The sequence below is a fragment of the Nomascus leucogenys genome, chromosome 2 (genome assembly GCF_006542625.1).
Source record: "Nomascus leucogenys isolate Asia chromosome 2, Asia_NLE_v1, whole genome shotgun sequence".
Classification (NCBI taxonomy): Eukaryota; Metazoa; Chordata; class Mammalia; order Primates; family Hylobatidae; genus Nomascus; species Nomascus leucogenys.
Window position 1 is genome coordinate 59,618,859 of NC_044382.1, and position 18,882 is coordinate 59,637,740.

Here is an 18,882-nt window from a genome sequence, read left to right on the forward strand (position 1 = left end):
GCTAAAATTGTTTTTAAGCCTTACATACGTGTTATATTTATGGTAATAAAATTTACTTTGCCATATACAGATGTGAATTTATGCATCAACTTAATAGACACATCCTTATTCTCATTACATTTATCTGCTTCCTTAGGATCCAGCAAACATCCTTACAGCTAATAAGAGTTAAGTAAATACTTACTTTTCTGGGTTTACCCAACTTTAATTCCTAATCATAACTAATTTGTTGTAAAACCAGAATTTAAAAAAATACTAAAATAATCCAGGAGACACAACATTCTTAAGAAATGTACTATTCCTTCCCTCTGTTCATGTAGTTTCTAGTAGACCTGATATAGTCTCTCATATATCTGAATTTAAAGTATCTGGCGTTTCTCATACACAAGTAAGGGTGGAAGACTGCCAAGCCATGGTGAGCTGAGAGTCTTCTCCTGGCATTGCAGCTACTGCACAGTAATCTCACAAAAGTTCTGTGATTTAAATAAATACATCAGAAAATACTCATGGTAATAGGTCATAAAATACTTGTCTCACAAATAGAATTGTGAATGGTAACCCATGAAAAGCAAGAACGTGATTGGTACTATTAACCAAATCATCATTCTATAAATGCTGATTGCATATTGGCTTTTAATGCATATTCATTCTGACTTCTTTTCTGCATGTATCTATCATCTGTATTATTTACATAACTGAAGTGAGACACACTCTCACAAGCACAAATTAACATTGACCTTTTTACTCAGATCTCTGAAACTTTAACCCATTTAAAATTTTAATATCTAAAAATAAATTTAACAAAATCAAAATGCTCTTATTAAAAGGATTTAATTATTTCATCAATATGGTATTTATTTGGCCCAGTAACCATTAAGAGATAAGATATTTCTTTTGCTAATATAGCATGAATATAATGAATGAATGACATTTAGAAAGTAATTAACATCATTTCCACAGTTAATATCTTTTTCCATATCATGAGGATCATGTCTCTTGATCTGCCCTCATGATGTGTGACATTCTTATTTTATAACAGACATATCATTGCTCTTCAACAGTCTTCCATTATCTCACTTTTACAGTTCAAATTATATTCATATCACAAATGCAGAGACACGAGACAGGGTTGTAGAAATGCCTTTTCATGGCAGTCTACCATGAAGGTCATAACTCAATTTCATTATATCTTCATTTAAGAACCAGGCATGCTTTTTATGTCCATGAATCAGATTAATTTATCCATCATGCTTGGTATTTATTTTAAAACAAATAATATCACCATTAAAAAAACTAGTCACTTTCTAATTTCATATCTAATTTCACATGTTGCTGTCTTGCTCCTTTTGAATAATTTATAAGAATTCTATTATCCTCTAATAACAGAACCTGTAATTTTCCATGTTTGATAAAATCATTTGATATTAACTATTTTGGGCCAAAGCTGTTTTAATTGCCTTCTGTCCTTTAAATAATTTATTTTAATTGAATTTTTGTCATAGCTGAAAGAGAAATTGCACATTGCATTACAACCTCCTATAATCCATAAACAGTTTGGGCAAAGGTCTACTCATGGAAGCTCACTTCAATTGCTAGATTTTTTTCTATATTACATATATGCTGGAGCTGTATTTCTTTATTCCTTTATTTTATTCATTGAAAAACTATTTGTGATTACTAAAATGAAATTGGTGTTTGGTGCTTGGTACACTGTAATGAACAAAGTAAATTAGCTCCTTACTCTCATGGGGCTTATATTTGAAAAGCATAATTAAAACTTGCAATATATTCCCCAGAAAAAAAAAATAGAGACACCAATAGAAAACAAGAGGAGTCTGTTTAAAATTAAAGCGGTTGGGGACAACCTGTCCAAGATGATAACATGCAAGAGAAAACAGCTCATGAAAGAGCCTGGAGGTAAAAAGAGAGTGATTATCTTCATAGTGTGTGAAGATGACAAGCGTGGTGAAGGAGCCCAGTGTGTTCTGAGCCAGTAAGGGAAGAAGACGGTGGCAGGAAATTAAGTTGAAGAATGAACAGGGGCCAGAACTGAAAGAGTCTTGTAGGTGTCTGTCACCGTTTGTTCAGATAAAACTTTAAAGAATTTCCTTAGGAGCTTAAGTTTTCCCTCTTTATGTTCTGTTCTTTGCTAATGAAACAAATATTACTCTTGGAGCAAGTGTTGTCTGAATGCATTGCACCGGGCAGTCCACCAATGTGAATGCTGTGATTCGGTGATAAGCATGTTACCTTACAATGTGGTGATAATCTTTGGTGACATTTGAAGATCTGGCCTTTGTTTTAACCCAGGCCATGTCAGGTTGTGGCTTCAGTAGTGTTGTTGACACTGAAAAAGCAAAGTGTTTTCATAAAATTTGCCTAGAAACAAAGTGCTCGTTAGTATAATGTTAGCATTTAAGAGTTCTATACTTTGGTATCTACGTATGCATGCATATAAACATATATAAAATTATTATGTAGGAAATAGGCAAGTCAACATAAAGCAGTTTATATGAGGATAAATTAAGATTATTTCTGTGATCATATCTATCCCAGTCCTAAACTTACATGAGCTACTCAATAAAATATTAATTTCCCTCATCTTTTATGTGCTATGCACTGGAATTGGCACTTTATTTGTATCTTACATAAGGCAGTAAATTTTTTTGTTTCCCCTTTATCTACAAAAGGATGAATTTTATTAAATTATTATGAAGCCTCTTGAGTAACATCATTTTACAAATAGTAGATTTCTACAACAGCCTTGTAAAACAGCCAATTTTCCCCTCATACAATCTCCGGACTATCATCTAAGGCAATGGTTCTCAACCTTGGCTGCTCATGAAAATCTCCCAGAGAGCTCCTAAAAATCCCTATAAGCAGGCCTCTCCTGAGATCAATCAAATCATAGTCTTAGGGGCAGGGACTGTGGTATGTCTATTTTAAAATTTCCTAGGTGATATAAATGGGAAATCAACATTGAGAGCACTGTCCTGGGTACCATGTATAGTGAGGCCAAGATTATCTTACAAAAACGCATGCACTCGCCTTTCAAAAAATGTATTTTCCTTTGAAATCCCACTCTGCTTTCAAGTCCGAAAAGAATCATCAGCTCTGTTATGAATTCTTTTCGTTTGAAATAGCCTTTGTTCTTTAATAAACTAGCCTTTGTGTACATTTCTATAATAGCACTTACAGTGTCCTATAACAAAAGAGAAACTGAAATGTTGGATTTTCTTTTAGAAGGTAAGTTCCTAGAAGGCCAGGATAACTTCTAGAACCTTTATGCCAGTCAGAATAGTGACTTTCCATACAATATAATTTGATTATTTTTAATCAAAATTAAAATGAATATCTGCATAATTATAATTTAATAATGTTCCTTTTTATAATAATAATTTTATAATTATTATAATTTACTAATGTTTCTTTAATAATGTTAATAGAGGAAGACATCAACATCTACCTCTATTTATACACATATCTTTATTTCTATATGCATAGTAATAGTGCTACCTACATATCTAGATACAGATATAGATCAATGTATATCCATATAGATATATATATAAAGATATAAATATAGGTATGTATATAATCAGTTCAACAAAAGCATGGTTTTATATTATCTTGGAATTTTAAATTGATTTTAATACAAAAACATTTTGAATAGCTTCATAATATTTTCTTAAAATAGTAGTGATAGAATTTTGTCTTTTAAATGTAATTGATGCTCAATAATATTTGATGATAATTTTTTTCATGGCATCAGTATATCTTTTAAAATATTTCTTTGAATATCTGACTCTGGAAATTATAACATACTCATTATTTCTCAATAATTATCAGAAAAGGGGAAACGGGCAGTGACTTAACTATATAGATTTATTTTTTAAAGCACTGATGGAAGAATGAGATACCTTTTGAAAAAAAAGCAATGTGATAGAATTGGGAAATATAGATCCTAGTTTGAAATCTGACATACAGCTACTGGTTGTTTTCTCTTTCTGCATCTCAATTTCCTCCTCTGTATTTGTACTTTTTGTAAGACAAAACTGAAGCAAACAACCTTCTCTATCACTTTCATGAATGAGAAAAAAAGTTTGCTAACTTTTGATTCTATGTAACTGTAGTTGGATAATGACAGATTCAAGTCAATGATCAAACCTCCCCTCCCTGGGTGTTTTATCCTTGATGATTCAGGAAGGAGACTTAGAAGTTCTTGTATGTCAATGATGACTTTGCTTTTAAATTTTTATCAGGCAGGAAAGACCCAAAGAGGGTAAAAGGGAAGTGCCTATTAAAAAAAAATGCCCTACACACCACTGCACTCAACCTAGGCAACAGAGTAAGACCCTGTTTAGAAAGAAATATAAACAAATTAAAATAAAGAAAAAAATAGCCTCAAAAATTGCATCTACCATGTCACAAGTGTGAAAACATCTATATTCTGGAGATATAAACATTGCTAAGACTAAAAAGAGAAGAAAAAGGGAAGAAAACATGAACCTATATTTGTAGATCTCAGTGATAATTTTTTAAGTTAATATTTTACATGCCTATTGGATATTTGAAATTTTACTGGGGCAACTGAAGGACTAAATATTTAGTATTATTTAATTTTAATTAGTTTATTCATTTTTATTTTTTTTCAACTTTTATTTTAGGTCCAGGTGGTACATGCGAAAGTTTGTTACATGGGCAAGCTGCATGTTGCTGAGGTTTGGGGTATGTTTGAATGATCCATCCAGGTAGTGAACACATGACCCAAAAAGTATTTTTCAACCCTTTCTCTCCACCCCTCCTACCCCACAGCAGTCTGCAGTTCCCAGTGTCTATTGTTTCCATCTTTATCTCCATGTACTCCAGGTTCAGCTCCCAGTTGTGAGAATAAGGGAGAATATACAGCAACTGGTTTTCTGTTTCTGTTTCTGTTAACTTAGGAAATGGCCTCCAGCTGCATCCGTGTTGCTGCAAAGGACATGAATTTGTCCTTTTTTATGTACCACATTTTCTTCATCCTGTCCGCTGTTGATGGGCATCTATAATGATTCCGTGTTTTTGCTGTCATAAAGAGTGTTCTGATGAATAGACAAGTGCATGTGTCTTTTTGGTAGAATGATTTATTTTCCTTTGAATATATACCCAACAGTGGGATTGCTGGGTTAAATAGTAGTTCTGTTTTAAGTTCTATGAGAAATCTCCAAACTGCTTTCCACAGTGGCTGAACAAATTTATACTCTCACCAACAACGTGGAAGCATTCCCTTTTCTCCAAAATCTCACCAACATCTATTATTTTTTGTCTTTTTTAAATAATAGCCATTCTGACAGGCATGAGATGGTATCTCAAAAACAGTGCTGAATGAAATCATTAATAATACAAACAAATGAAAAACATCCCACGCTCCTGGAACAGAAGAGTCAATATTGTTAAAATGGCCATACTGCCCAAAGCAATGTACAGATTCAATACTACGTCTATCAAATTACAACATCATTTTTCACAGAATTAGAAAACAAACACCTTTTTAAGAAAAAAATGTGTAATTTCTCCTTACTGTGTCTGTTTTATTTACAAGTACTAAATCTGAACAACAGTAAAATAGGACATAGTAATACGTATACACATCTGAGGGCTAAGCCTATGGCCAGCTATGCTGCTTCTATGAGAACCCTCAGCTGAGGACATCAGCTCAAACCATCCAAGTAATTGCTGTTCTTTTAGGTGGGGGTTCTGTAGCATTAAAGGACAGCTCACTGTGGGCTTTGTCTTAAAAAATATTTTTCTCTCTCTGAATATTTCTATTCTAACTAATCTAAAATTTATGTGGAACCGAAAAAAAAAAGAGGGTGATTTGCCAAAGCAATTCTAAACAAAAAGAACAAAGCTGGAGGTATCACATTAACCTACTTCAAGCTATACTACAAGGCTAAAGTAACCAAAACAGTATGATGTTGGTACAAAAGTGGAGACATAGACCAAAGGAATAGGATAAAGAACCCAGGAGTAAACCCACCTACTGACAACTATCTGATCTTAAAGTCAATAATAACAAGCAAAGGAGAAAGGACTCCCTTTCTCCTTTATTCCCTTATTCCCTATGCAATAAATGGTGCTGGGATAACTAGCTAGCCATGTGCAGAAGAGTTTAAATGGACCTCTACTTTTAACCACGTACAAAAATCAACTGAAGATGGATTAAAGACTTAAGTCTACGACCTAATACTATAAAAATTCTAGAGGAACACCTACGAAGTACCATTCTGGACATTGGCCTTAGCAAATAATTTATGGCTGAGGCCCCAAAAGCAATTGCAATAAAAACAAAAATTGGCAAGAGATACCTAATTAAACTAAAGCGCTTCTATACAGCAAAAGAAACTATCAAAAGAGTAAACAAACATCCTACAGAATGGTAGAAAATACGTGCAAACTATGCATCCGACAAAGATCTAATATCTAGAATCTGTAAGGAACTTAAATAATTTAACAAGCAAAAAACAAATAACTCCATTAAAATATTGGCAAAGGACATGAACAGACACTTCTCAAAAGAAGACATACAAGTGACCAACAAATGTATGAAAAAATGCTAGACGTTACTAATCATTAGAGAAATGCAAATTAATTAACTTTAATTTTCATAGTTACATGTGACTAGTGCTGCCACATTGAAGAGTGCAGGTTTCAACTATTTTCCGAACATCATCTCCTTTGAAGACAGAGAGGTTACCAAGTAGAGAACATTCATTTTATGCGTGGGCACCTGTAGAGATCCTTTTTGTTTTGAAGGGCCAAATGTATAGTCTTGTACTTTCTTCAAATTAGTTTTAGGTTAATCTTCTGAAACCACATAGGGCAAGTCAAATCCTTCTTTGGCGTCACAGCCATCTAAATAAGTTTCTTAATCTAGTATTTTATTCTCCAGTCCAAAGGGTCTCCTTTTCATCAAGCATTTCTCTAGTTTTATGCTAGACTCTAATCTAGTAGTATTATGGGCTGCATTGTGTCTGCCTTCTCAAATTCATATGTTGATACCTGAATCCTCAATGTGACTGTATTTGGAGAGAGGGTCCTGAAAGAGGTAATCAAGGTTAAATGAGATTATAAATGTGGGGCTATAATCTAACTGTACTGGTATCCTTAAGGAGGAAGAGACACCAGCCATCGCATGAACAGATTCTGTGATGACACAGTGAGAGGGCAGCCATCTGCCAGCCAAAGAGAGAGGCTTCAGAAGAAGCCAAATCTGCCAACACCTTGATCTTGGACATCCAGCCTTCAGAACTGTGAGAAATAAATTTATGTTACTTAAGCCATCAAGTATGTTTTATTTTTTTCTTATGGCAGCCAGGCATAGTACCACAAGTAGACTCTCGCTTCTTTAGTCAGACAGATGTGGACTGGAAACTCAGCTAATCCATTTGCTTATAATATGTTCTTGGAAAATTTAACTCCACCTTTTTCTTCTATAAAATACATATAGTAATGATATATTAAATACCTCATGTTTTATCTTCAAGGAGTAATAAATATAAGTTGCAGGTAAACAGTACGTAGCAGGTAGTGAAACTTTACTTCCCTACCACTTATAATAGCTTCTAGTTTGCTCTCATTGACCTATATCCCTCTCAAAGTTTGATATACAGATCTAGAGGCAGTTTTTCATGTATAGTTTTATATGAATTTGACCATAGGCACAAATGATAATTTTATAAATAGTTGACCTGATACACTGATATTATTTTAGGAAAAGTATCTAACTGTTCTTTCTCTTCAGTGAAAGGGAGAGAAGGAATTGCTTTGGTAACAAGTTTGATGTCTCCAAACTTTCACTGCAAATAGACATTGCAGGATTTATTAAAGTCATCTTGTCTCCAGGTTCCTGAGATACTTGCTGTTCCTGACTGCAGTAATTTGTTATCTACAGGATTCCCATTCTTACTGTGGGGGAAAAAAGCAGCTTTATATCAATACACCACAGACAGCTTATTCACTTGCCCCCCAGAAATTGTTCATTACTTTTAAGAGGAAAGAATGGCTGAAAAATGTGTAGGTCTCCACAGATGGTCATTTGGAAACTACAAACTGCTCCACCTGGACGTCAAACTACACATCAAAAAGAAAACAGTGGAATTCTTTTGAAGTGAAGGACAAGCCCATATTTTGAGCCACATTTGTGATTGTACTGCTGTTTAAATGTGTTAAATAAAGGGCATACACATATATATTTAACATAATTTTAGAGAATTCAGGCAAATTAAATGGTAATGAACTATTTTAAACTATTTTTAAAGATAGCTACTGATAAACAATAATAAAATTGAACTTGATCTTCATCATAAGCAATTTATAAGTTATATATTCAATTTGTAAGTCAGTTTTCCATCCTGGAAGCTTGCCTTATTTTGAACTTGATTTAATTTTCATAAAGTATAAATGATGAATGACATCAGTGACCTGCAAGTATTTTAATCCAAAGTAATTGTTTTACAAAACACTTTCTCTAATCGAGCATGCATGCGGTAAAACATTGCCTACCAAATAATATTTGTATATACTACTAATTTATTCATTTTTCGTATTTTCTTTAAAGGCATATATAATACCAATTTTAGCTTTTTGTTCATAAGAAAAATCAGACTAACCACATTTAACTAATACATTTATTTATTTTTCATCTTTTATTTATTCAACAATACCTATCAGCACTATGTAATGGGGATACAACAGTGAAGTGAGCAAACATGAAAATTTTTCCCATTAATTAAATAGTCTACTGAAAAGATAAAGACTGTTGATAAGTAATAACAACAACAGCAGCAAAACCAAGGTATGTCTGAGAAACTGTCACAGCCAAGAAGAACCTAAAGGAGGAATGATGATTAGATGTAATATATCTTAAATGGCATCTGGGACAGAAAAAGGGCATCAGATTAAAACTAAGGGAACCTGAATTAAGCATGAATGCTCATTGTGACAAATCTATCTAACTAATATAAGCTTGTAACAGGGTAGATTGGGTGTGAGACAACTCTGCATTATATTCAGAACTTTTCTGAAGATCTAAAAGTGTTCTGAGATAAAAAGATTATTTGTAAAATGTAGTTAGAAGGATTAGTGAGAGAGCAATATGGCAGCAATAGCATTGGTCTTAATATTTTCAAAACTCCTAATACAGAAAGCAACTAGGAGAACTAGCCCCCACACTCCCCCCAAAAATAAAATAAATAAATAAAAGCCAACATCTTAAAACAACAAAAACAAAAATAATAAAAACTAGGGGAGAAAGTATTCTTGCAAAAGACAGATAAAAACAGGTGAGGCCAACCACCAAGAGTAACAAGAGGCATGTGGGTTAAGACTGCCATGCGGGAGAAAGCTGAGGTATGACAAAGGAAACTTCTGATCATCCTAAAAGCTGTGGAATAGAAAAATGGTTAACAAGCACTCATTATCTAAAGAAGGGCTCCCTACTGACAGTGGCGGCCACAACTGGGTTTCTGAGTACTACAGTAAATTTTGAGAGTGGGCTTCAGATGTTCCAGTACATGGGTAAGTTCAAAGGGCTCTAGGGCGCTCTTTTATATTGTTACGTAAGGTAGAAGGATCGTGTAGGAAGGTCTGATTGCCTGGAATGGCTTGAATTCTCAGGGATACATAGAATAACCAGCAAAAATCAGAGACTCGTAATGAGGAGAAACTACTGGAAACAGAACAAAGGTGTGGACTTCAGGGGAAAAGGAGAAAGATGGTTCAAATAAAAGGGGAAGTGAGGACCAGAAGAGACAGATAACAAAATGAAAAAGGCATTCTTTTTAATTCTTTTGTGTATTAAAGTATGGGGATCCTTATAACCATCAGACTAATGAACCTATTCTGTAACATTCTTTTTTTTTTAAGACGGAGTCTTGCTCTGTCACCCAGGCTGGACTGCAGTGGCGCGATCTCGGCTCACTGCAAGCTCCACCTCCCGGGTTCACGCCATTCTCCTGCCTCAGCCTCCTCAGTAGCTGGGATTACAGGCGCCCGCCACTATGCCCGGCTAATTATTTTGTATTTTTTAGTAGAGACGGGGTTTCACTGTGTTAGCCAGGATGGTCTCGATCTCCTGACCTCATGATCTGCCCGCCTTAGCCTCCCAAAGTGCTGGGATTACAGGCGTGAGCCACCGCGCCGGCCTATTCTGTCACGTTCTTACCATCCTAGGAAGGAGCCACCTCCCAAGAAGTAAATCTATGTGACTTTTAACAGCTTTATTTAGGTACAATTTGTCTGCAACAAACTGCATATGTATGTAGTTATATACATATGTATATATAAAACCATCACCACAGATAAGATAATGAATGTATCCAATAACATCCAAACTCTCCATACCCATTTATAATCCCTCCTTCCCATACACTCTTCCTGGTACCCAAGCATTGACTGATCTACATCTGTCACTATGTTTAGTATTTCCTGGAATTACATATGTAAATGAAATAACATGTACTCTTTGTCTTGTTCTTTCTCACCACTATGATTCCAAGATGCCTACAATAGTTTGTACCTTTTCATTGTTATTGATGAATATTTAAGTTCTTTCTAAGTTTTGGATCTTGCAAATAAAGCTGCTATGAGCATTTATGTGCAAATATCTTTATGGATTTATGCTTTTATATCTGTTTGTTAAGTATCTAGAAATACAAATTGCTCCCTAAAGAGATCTATTGTTTATTATTTCCACCAGCAGTATCTGAGAGTTCTGATTCTTCTAAATCTTCAGCAAGTCTTGGAATGTTCAGAAATTTTAATTTTAGCCAATTTAGACGTATATTGTACTATCTCTTTGAAGTTGAAATTTACATATTCCCAAGGATTGATGGTGCTGAGTTTCTTTCCACATGCTTATTTGCCATTTGTATATCTTCTTCGGTAAGGGGTACACTTTTGCACATTTTTTAATTGGGTTGCTTGTTTGTTGAGTTTTGAGTCTCTTATACATTCTGAATCCAATCCCTTTATGGTATTTGCAATTTTTTTTCTTAATTTTGTGCCTTACCTGCTTAGTTTCATAACAGGATCTTTCAAAAATCAGACATTTTCAATTGCAATTTATCATTTTGTTTCTTTTATGAATTGTGCTTTTGTGTCATATCTTTAAATACCTTTGCCTAACTAGAAGTCATGAAGATTTATTCCATGTTTTTCTCTAGAAATTTTTATAGTTATAGGCTTTATATTTAAGTCTATGATTGATTTTGAGTTAATTTTTTCTACAATACAATAAAAGGAAGTTCTTTTTTTTATTTTTGACTATATATGTGTGTATATATATTTATGTATATATACATACATATTTATCTATATATACATATATATTTATGTATATATAGATATATATGTATGTATGTGTATATATATATATATATATATATATATATATATATACCAATCTCCCAAGTGTTTTTGCACCATTTGTTGAAAGGACATTTTTCTCCACTAACTTATTTTTGCAGCTTTGTTGAAGATTATTCCACTAAATATATCTGGTTTGTATCTCGGCCCTAGTATGTACCATTTATCTCTCTGCCTATTGACATCAATATTACATTTTTCTTAATTATTGTAACTTTGTAATATGTATTGAACTGAGACAGTGTAAGCCTCACTAATTGGTTGCTCTTATTCAATTTTGTCTTCAGTAATCTAGGTTCTTTGCAATTCTATATGGAGTTTTGGACCAGCTTGTCATTTTCTAAAACCAAATAACGCTCTGTTGGCATTTTGATTGAGATCGTGTTGAATCTATAATTAATTTAGGGAGAATGGTTAAATTATCAATTTGAGTCTTCTGATCCAGGAAAATGAGAATACTTCTCCATTAATTTACTTGTTGTTGTTTCTCTCAAAAATACTGTGTAGGTTTCAGTGTCCTGGAATCACATATAGTGTGTCAGATTTATCCCTGAATATTTATTTAATATATCTGACATAAAGAGAATTTTTTATTTTTAATTTCTGGTATTTCTATATCAGTATCTAGCAATATAATTGGATTTTGTTTATTTACATTATATACTACAATGCTGCTAAATTCACTTGTTACTCCAAACATTTTTGGGGTTTTTTTGTGGATTCCTTATGATTTTCTTACAATGTAAATTATGTTGACTACAAATAAAGTTGTTTTTTACTTTCAAGTATGACAACTTTGATTTCCTTTTTACATCTATTACACTGACTACAGAATCTGAGTACGATGTTGAATTCAAGCAATGAAAGTGTTTAATATTGCTTTGGAAGAAAGCATTCAATTTTCACTATTAAAGTATGTCACTGGCAGATATTTTTGAGGATGTGCTTTATCTGGTTGAGAAGATTCCTTATTATTTCTAGTTTATTTAGATGTTTTGTCAGGAATTGATGTAAGATTTTGTCAAATGTGTTTTCTGCATCAATTGAGATGATACAAATTTCCATTTTATCTCCTTTGTTGGCTTATTGGGCTTACTAGCTATGTCTCCTTTTGGTATACATATGTGTGTGTGTGCATATATATAAAACATATATATACACACATATATATAAAACATATATACACACATATATAAAACATATATATACACATATATATAAAACATATATATACACACATATATGTAAAATATATATATACACATATATATAAAACATATATATACACTATATATATATAAAACATATATATACACATACATATATATAAGTTATCAGGGTCTATCTTTTATTAAAAGTATATCACTTCATATATAGTATAAGGACCTTAAAGGAGTGTATCCATTTATTCCTCTCACCAAGTTTTGTACTATTGTACATGTTAGGTCAGCATATATTATAAATATCTAAAGATATTGTTACTAATTTTGCTTTAAAGACAAAATTATGCCTTTCAAAGATTTAAATAAGAAACTACTTTAGCATTTACCCATGTGGTAATCATTTCCAATGCTCTCTTATTTGTGTATATTCAGATTTCCATGTATTTTGTCCTTCTACTTAAATTTCTTCTTGCACTGCAAAACTACTGGTGATAATTATTTTAACTTTTAAAGGTCTACAATGTTTTACTTTATTTTTGAAAATATTGTTTCCAGCCATAGAATTTTAGGTTGTCATGTGTGTGAGTGTGTGTGTGTGTGTGTGTGTGTGTTTCCTCCTTCAGCACATTGCTCCATTTAAAAAATTTTTTTTTGATTCACATTGTTTTCTGGCAAAAAAAAAAAATTCTTTTTTTTTCTTTTGAGGCAGGGTCTCACTCTGTTGCCCAGGCTGGAGTGCATTGGCATGATGTGAGTTCACTGCAACCTCTATCTCCCAGCTCAGGTGATTCTCCCACCTCAGCCTTCTGAGTAGCTGGGACCACAGACATGCACCACCAACCCCAGCTAATATCTGTATCTTTTGTAGAGACTGGTTTTCACCATGTGGCCCAGGTTGGTCTCGAACTCCTGGGCTCAAGCAATCCACTTGCCTTGACCTCCCAAAGAGCTGGGATTACAGGCCACCATGCCCAGCCTATTATTTTATTATTATCTTTGTTCTTCTCTACGTGTTGTATCTTTTCCTCTCTGCTTCTTTTAAGGTTTTCTTTTTACACTGGTTTTAAGCAATGTGTTTGCCATTTGTGTTGGTGTAGCATCCTTCATGGTTCATTAAGCTTCTTTAATCTGTGGCTTTATGATTTATATGAAATGCGAAAATTTTTCTCCAATTATTTCTGCAATATTATTTATGTTCTTCTTCCCTTTATTTTCTTTAGGAATTCTAATTGCACATATAGTAAGCCACTTGAGGTTGTTCTACAGCTCACTGATGCTCTGTTCTTTTTTTGTGATTATTATTCTGTTCTTTGTCATTTTATATCATTTCCATTGCTACATCTTCAATTTACAAATGACAGGCATTGGGGTTTTTGCTCAGAGTTCTCTAATAACATCATGCAAGCTTTTTGTGTGTTTGTTTTCTTCAGAGAAGCCTTTGGAGACTTTTGTGGGCATGCTGGGAGAGGTGGTAAAAGGACACTCTATTAGTTTCCTAGAGCTCCTGTTAAAAAGCTCCACAAACTGGGTAGCTTAAATTACAATAAAAATTATTATTTCACAATTCTAGAGACTAGACGTCTAAAATCAAGGTATTGGCAGGCTTAGGTTTTTTCCCCAGGACTCAGGACTCTGTCCTTTTTTGTTTGTTTGTTTGTTTTGTTTTGTTTTCTTTCGTGAGACAGAGTCTCACTCTGTCACCCAGGCTGGAGTGAAGTGGCGTGATCACGGCTCACTGCAACCTCCGCCTCCCGGGTTCAAGAGATTCTCATGCCTCAGCCTCCCAAGTAACTGGGATTACAGGCTCGTGCCACCACACAGACTAATTTTTGTATTTTGTGATAGAGATGGGGTTTCATCATCTTGGCCAGGCTGGTCTCAGACTCCTGATTTCAGATGATCCACCTGCCTTGGCCTCCCAAAGTGCTGGGATTACAGGCATGAGCCACTGCACCCGGCATCAGGATTCTGTTCTGTTGCTCTCTCCTAGCTTCTGGTGATGGCCAGCAATCCTTGGCATTTCTTGGATTATAAATGCATCACTCCAATACACTCTAATCTCTGCCTCCGTCTCCACATGGTGTTCTTCCCATGTCTCTGTGTCTTCACAAATTCTTTTAAGGGCACCAGACATATTGGAATAGGGGAGTACGCTACTGCAGCATGACCTCAACTAAATACATCTGCCTCACTTTATTTACAAATAAGATCACATTCTGAGCTAGCAGGAATTTTGACTTCAACATATCTCTTTTAGGAGAAACAATTCAATCTCTAACAGACGCACTCCTATCTGAATGTGAGAAGTATTCCCTCAAGGGCTCACAGGGTCAAACTGGAGGACAATGCCTTAAAAGGTGATTAATCTTTACAAATTGCAGGGTGAAAATAATAAGTCCTTGGCTTCAAGAAAAGGTTATTTTTGAACAGCAGTTCTTTAATGCAGCACTTATATTTTATTAATAATTAATAAATGATTAATGCAGATTGCTTTCTTCCAAATAAATTATCAGAATGTGTTATAACAGATGTGAATAAATCATGGGCTCTAGTTCATGAGTTCTCTGCACAAATGTCAAGAGTATAATATATTTAAATATTAGTTATGTGTCTGAAATATGAGCTAGGATTCAATTGTAATATATTAACCACTATTTCTATCAATGAGTTATTAATTATTGAAACTCAATGTATTCTGAAATAACTTTCTGGATGTTTTATTGTTTAAATCATGTATTGATGCTGATTTAATTTCTCTTTTCCTTTTAGAGGTATATAATTAGATTGGAAAAAAATCATCTATAACAATTACAGGTAGTCCAAAACATTAACAATACAGTAAAAAAAGTTATACTACATTGTTCCTCCCTATTAAGAAATGAAATTGTTTATTAAAAGAATTTTAAATTATTCTTTTCACAAAAATAACGTTTACGTGAGAATAAACTAGCAGAATCATCATCACCTAATCATCACCACCATCATCACTGACACCATTTATTGAGTGCTGACTTTGTGTTTGGCATTGAGAATAATGCTCTAAAAAAATCATTCCAAACTCAAACCAATCTTAAGAATTAACTATTATTTTACTTATGCATGAGAAAACTGAGTTTTGAAGATGTTAGAAAAATTCCAGCACACAGTTAACAGGTAAGAGCTAGTATTCAAACTCAAAAAGTCTAACTCTAGAGACAGTGCTAGTAATTTTTTATATCCCAAGAGGATCTGGGCTTCAGGACAATGAAACTTGGAAAGGTTATGCTGTTTGAAAATGATAATTCATTGAAACACTTGGGATTTGATGTCCCTCACTTATAATTTGAAAGTATTAAAGATAATAACTAATGTGTATAGTGCATTCAATAATCTACTTCTTAATGCTTTACATATATTCCTCATTTAATCCTCAAAATAACAGAAGGTGGTAAATTTCATACTCTTCTTTTACAGATGACAAAACTGAGACATAGTAATATTAAGTAACTTTTCCAAAGCTATACATTAATAATTGTGCAAAAATGTGAAACTAGATTCTGTCTGCAAAGCCTCTGCTCATAACAACCATATTATTCTATGTATTTATGTGGGTATGTACATAGGCCTACATGTACATATGTATTTAAATAGAAGATTCCCACTGCCTTTCAACTATGAGCATCTGTGGCTCTCTGTTTTATATCTGTCATTTCATTTTTATGTCTGGGACTTTTCTCCACTGTCCAAGAGCATTTTAAGGTGAGGTGTACTCCAAACTCCCATTAGAAGAAATATTTTTGTCAATTGGGAAGTACTAAACAAGCATTGGAAATTGTCCACTTTCCAAAATCCAAATTAGCCCAATGAGGACTAAGATGTCCCAAGTACATGATGGTGAGCAAAGCAAGAATAAAATATGACTAGTCCAGGTTCTCCGTGATTATTTCAAAAATACTCTTTCATTCTTATCCCCCATCATGCTCTACATGACTGCCAGACCCCAGTTTGGTCCAAACTCCTGAATGTCAAATGCATACTTCTTCTCTTACTCTTGTGTCTTGAATGCCTTGGCTTATAAGTACCAAATGCCAGTATTAATATCAAAGTGAGTAAACTGGGGACCTGAAAATTTAAGAAGAATTGAGTGATGACATAAAACACGTGTTGTGTGTTGATTATCTTCGGTTGTATGTTTTGGTCTGAAAATGATATTTCAGCTGTGTATTTCAAACTGCCTGTCCTAATGTTATTTCATCATAGGTTTAAGTAACAACTATTATGTGGCTGAGAGTAGAACAGTGCAAAAAACCCATTTCGTCTTCTTCCTAAATCTATAGCTAACCCACATTTACCAGCTACTCTGGTGATCATGTGACTAGCTCATGTAATATTCTGCTCCTGTAGTGAGTAGAATTGATGCTCACTGCAACTGGGAATGGTTCACAGAAAGCTTCATGAATACTTGATGTCCTTTATTCCTTTCCTGAGAAGGATAAAAGATAATACAATGGTCTCATGGAAAGTGGCCAAGCCACAACAAACAAGGGGCCTAGATTCCTCAGTTTACCACTTGGAGTTGAGTTGCCTATTGATCTTTATTCCAGGTGAGCAAAAATAGACTTCTCTTGTGTTTGAACAGATAAATCCTTCTGAGGCATTTGTTGCTGTAGCCAGTGTTATCCTAAATAATGCATAAATTAAAATAAATAAGTAGTCAAAAGTTGTCATTATTAAAATGTATACTCAGGGGAAGCAGGCATTGTCTCCACTTTCCAGATAGCTAAACTTCTGGGTGTACAATTTTTTGCTAACCTCTCCAGCTTCATCCCATTTCAATCTTTCCTCAAACCCACTAAATTCCAAGAGAATGCTAAAAATATATGTCTAATTTTCTCATCTTTATCTTCTGTTTCCTAGGCCCAGAGTGTTGTTTTCTGGCATCTTTTAATGGCTAGCTCCTTTTTTAGCTTTCAAGTGTTATTACAAATATGGAGATTGCACTACCTAGAACTGCAAGACTATCTGGCGAAAGTTGGTGGTATGGCATTATGGTTATATGCTCCAGCTCCAGGGCTAGGTTGTCCAATCTGGAAGCCACCAGCTAAATGTGGCATTTTCTCAGTTACAGTAACCACATTCATGTACTCATTAGTTACATAGTTACATGGGTCTTGTAACTGCCATATTGGACAGTACAGATTAAAAACATTTCCGTAGTCACAGATAGTTGTACTAAACAGTGCTGCACTAAAGGTAGACTTGGAACTATAAACAATTGACTTTGGCTCTTGGTACCTCTATTTCCTACAACATCTCAAAATAGTTTGAAAATTAAACGAGACATCATATGTAAAATACATAAAATAGTGCTTAGGGGACAACACTCAAAAATGTGAATTACTATTTTTATCTCTAAGCACATGTTGCAGGTTTCTGTAAGGTTCTTCTAACGGCTTCAATCTTTTTTTTTTTATGGAAGAGATTGGTTTACTTTATTAAAAAAGGCCAATTTAAATCCAACTCTAAGTTTTAGTGCACAATAATCTATTTCAGAAACTTGTAGGAATTTCCACATGGTAATTTTAAAATGGAAAGAGAGATTAAAAATGACTGTTTATAAAACCAAATCTATAAACTATTCTACAAAACCAGTGTATCAAACAGGTTTAAAATTAAAAGCTGCAGGAGGCTGTAAATTAGCCACAATACTAGCATGTTCTGCCACCCAGATAAACAAACTTTCAAAAAAAAGACTTCACAAAATTCAACTCTATAAATTTAATAGAATTGCAAAAAATACCCCAATAATTTTTTATTTTTATTTTATTATTATACTTTAAGTTTTAGGGTACATGTGCACAATGTGCAGGTTTGTTACATATGTATCCATGTGCCCTGTTGGTGTGCTGCACCCATTAACTCATCATTTAGCATTAGGTTTATCTCCTAATGCTATCCCTCCCCCCTCCCCCCACCCCACAACAGTCCCCAGAGTGTGATGTTCCCCTTCCTGTGTCCATGTGTTCTCATTGTTCAATTCCCACCTATGAGTGAGAACATGTGGTGTTTGGTTTTTTGTCCTTGCGATAGTTTACTGAGAATGATGATTTCCAGTTTCATCCATGTCCCTACAAAGGACATGAACTCATCATTTTTTATGGCTGCATAGTGTTCCATGGTGTATATGTGCCACATTTTCTTAATCCAGTCTATCGTTGTTGGACATTTTTGGGTTGGTTCCAAGTCTTTGCTATTGTGAATAGTGCCGCAATAAACATAAGTGTACATGTGTCTTTATAGCAGCATGATTTATAGTCCTTTGGGTATATACCCA